The 3,569-nt window shown below is 34.8% G+C and overlaps 1 pseudogene; it reads right to left on the reverse strand.

The window, feature by feature from the left end:
* Positions 1 to 2,260: 2,260 nt before the first annotated feature.
* On the reverse strand, positions 2,261 to 2,379 carry LOC111736127 (annotated as a pseudogene).
* Between the last annotated feature and the right edge of the window lie 1,190 nt (positions 2,380 to 3,569).

A 3,569-nucleotide genomic window follows, 5' to 3' on the forward strand; every position in this document is an offset into this window, starting at 1 on the left:
AAGTATGAAAGAAAAAAATTATAATGTGATGGTGGATTTTCTTCAGATAAAGCCACATATTAGTTAAGGTATTGCTAGCTGCTCAAATAAACAAACCCAAAAGTTTATGTTTTGCTGATAAAAAGAAAATAAGTATCTGATTTGGTCAGTTCTTTTCCATATAGTACTTCAGGGACATAGTCACTGACAATCTTGTATTCTTGTGCACTTTTAACAGATGGCTTCCAATGTCACCATGTACGTTTCTGTGTTTATCATGGGAGGAAAACAACATGGAGGATCGCATGGGCTTAGTCTGGAAGTGACTTGCATTATGGTTCCTCATATCCCATTGGCTAGAACTCAGTCACACAGCCACCACAAACTGAAAGGGCAGATACACAACTTAGTCTAGATCTACGCTCAGGAAGAGAGGAAATAGGTTTTGTTACCAGTTAGAAAGTTTCCAACACAGTCCTATTTAGCATGCCCGTATAGTAGCATAACATATCCATCATCTTCCTAATCATTTCTAGATGATCACTTAATTCACCAAACCCATTCATGACCATGTCTCCATACCAATTGCTATTGCTTATGTTCATGCCCTCTTCATTTCTCTAATGAGCTTTTACAACAGATTCCTAGTTGGTCAACTTGCATCTGATCTTTTCCCATTTCTAATTTATGCTTCACATCAGGGCTAACATTTTAAAACACAAATATCAAAGATTATGTTTCAACAGTGCTCAATTGCCCCCAAGGTAAAGCCTTGAATATTTACCTTGACAACTGATGCACATCATGATTTGGCTTAGTTAGCTTTTCCATATTCGCCTTTTGCCAGTCCCTGTATTTCATTTCAATGATACCAAGCAACTTGAACTTCTTGAAACATATTGCATACTCACCTGTCTCTCTATGTATGTATATGTATTTATTCCATTTAAAGTCTTTTCTTTCTTGTTCTATATGGGGAAATTCTATTCATTTTTAAAGACTCAACTAAAGTCTTAACTTTTCATAAAACTTTTCTTAGCTTTTTCAGAAAAACTTAGTGTTTATCTCCTTAAATATAATCTAAACACTCTCCTTACACTTACACATACCTATCTCTTCCCCAGGATTGGGAGATTCTCCATTTTATGGATTATGTTATATTTTCCTTTGAATCAAAGAATCTAGCATAGAATCTGGCACATACCGCTAAAAGAATGAATAGAATTTAATCTTTACCTTGAGTGGCTAAATTATTTTGACTGAATGAATGATAGTCAAAGTACAAAGAGGTAGGCTTTCATGTATATGTAAATATATTTCACATGAGAATTCAATATAAACTGCATAGTTCAGAATTCAAGCTGTTTGGTCAAAAGGTACCATGCCAAAAAGTTCTATTAGCCTAGTTAAGCTAATCTCGAGTTATTTTACAGATAATTCCAATTATTTTTAATCATATACTGTCACTTACTAGGACTTTCTGCCACAAACTTTAATCAATAGCCATAACATTTTTGCAGACTCAACATTTCTAAGGGATATTCTCTAATTAAACCTGCCCTTGCTTTTCACTCTCGTTTTGACATTCATTAAAATTCTGCTTTAGTGTTTAATCTACACTGTCACCACTCCAGTAGTCACATAGAGGTGGTGAAGAATGGGGGAGGGCTTTAACCCCCCCCCCATGAATATCATCATCAGCTTTATCACACAAGCTGCTACAAATAAATGTTCAGTCTAATTAAGAAGGAAACCAACATAGTTTGCTTGCTATGCCACTAACTTTACAGTAAACTGATTCCCACCTACCAGCAAATCACCATCTGAATAATTCCTATACAGACATTTTGAAGCCATTACTGCCCGTTTCAAAGACATTATTAACTATTTGAATGAATAGAATTTATTTTCTATCCTCCAAAGAGTTTAGAGCAATACAATGTAAGCAACAAGCCATCAATAATAACAACTTGTTGAATGGTTTTTTGAAAGAACAGAACATGTTTTTGATACTTAATATTGTCACAATTTATACTGACTATGGTTACAATATCAAGTCATGAATGTGATGCATTTAATCACAGAGAAAATTACCAGAACAAATTTTGCAAATTAATTGATTAATACTGTGTATATAAAGGAGAAAGTTTTGCCTAAATAAACAATTCACATTTTAAGCACTTGAGATTGATTAGAGATTCTCAACTCAGGATGACATTACATCCCATGGAACATTTGGCAATATCTAAGACTTAAAAAAAAAAAAAAAAAAAAAAAAAAAACCCTACAGTACCTGGTATTTCTAGGTGGTCCCCCATCCAAGTACTATCCAGGCCCGACCCTGCTTTGTTTCCAAGGTCAGATGAGATCAGGCGTGTTCAGAGTGGCATGGTTGTAGACTGATTTGAGACATTTTTGCATGTCACAACTTGAGAGGGCTTCTAGTGGGTAGAGGCCAGGGATACTTATAAAGATCCCACAATGTATAGCAGGTACGTCTCTCATAACAAGTAATCGTCTGCTCCAAAACTTTAATAGTGCATAAGTCGAAAAGCCCTGGTTAAACCGTGAACTCACACTTAATTTGAAAGATATTGCTTTTTTATATGTTCAATATTTCTCTGGCCTCTAATGTTTGCCTAACCTTCCTCTATTTATGTAAGCAATAAACTTAAAACCTTAAGTTTTTTGATGAGCACAGAATAATATCGAAGAACCATGACTATGATATTTAGCATTGTACTTACATGCTCACATTGGGAACAACTCACTTGTAGTTTTTAAGAGGAAATAATGTAGGCATCCCCTAAAGTAAGGGGTTTTCCAAGTTTAAAAACTAGATAAAAAAACAAAACGAAAATAGCTGTTTATTTGTTTGCTTTTTGTTTGCTTTTTATATAAACAAAACAATTTTTTTTTTATGGACTAAAATCTTTATGTTGGTTCACACAATTGAGGCTTGATAAAAGCTATACAGAGGTTGTCCTATACATTTGCCATATCTAAATCAAAAGATCATCTTCCATCCTTTAAAATCTTTACAATATGGTTCTTCCATGCAATGCCACTAGCACTGCCTTTATTGAAGCTCTCAGCACATTTTGCTGATGATTTTACTCTCCTTTTGCCTTCAGATGCAACCTCACACCCATTGCTGCCATATAATTCATAACCTGTATTGTTGCCACGGTGACTTTGCTAATCTATAAAATTCATCATGTATCTATCTCTTTATACTGGTTGCCATTTTATCTCCACTACAGGTCATCTTGAGTATCTTTTTGACATTTAGGCTTAGACACCTAAATAAACATAGACACCCATGTGCTAACATATGCTGCCTGCTTTTATTGGAGTTAACTCATGGTCTAAGTGGATCTGAGGCTGAAAGTTAGAATCTTCATCATGAAAGCTCTACCATAGTGTAAATTCTAAGCTCTTTAGCCCATAAGGTCTTTCATGATCAAGTTCCTGTGTAATTATCTAGTATTCTTCCCCATATCTCTCCTACGTTCGCCCTTTGATGTTACTGTATCAGATCATACCTATCCCCAAGAATTTTGTCATGTCTTTTCATATTCATCAATGCC

This window comes from Pteropus vampyrus, unplaced genomic scaffold (assembly GCF_000151845.1).
Source record: "Pteropus vampyrus isolate Shadow unplaced genomic scaffold, Pvam_2.0 Scaffold17, whole genome shotgun sequence".
Lineage (NCBI taxonomy): Eukaryota > Metazoa > Chordata > Mammalia > Chiroptera > Pteropodidae > Pteropus > Pteropus vampyrus.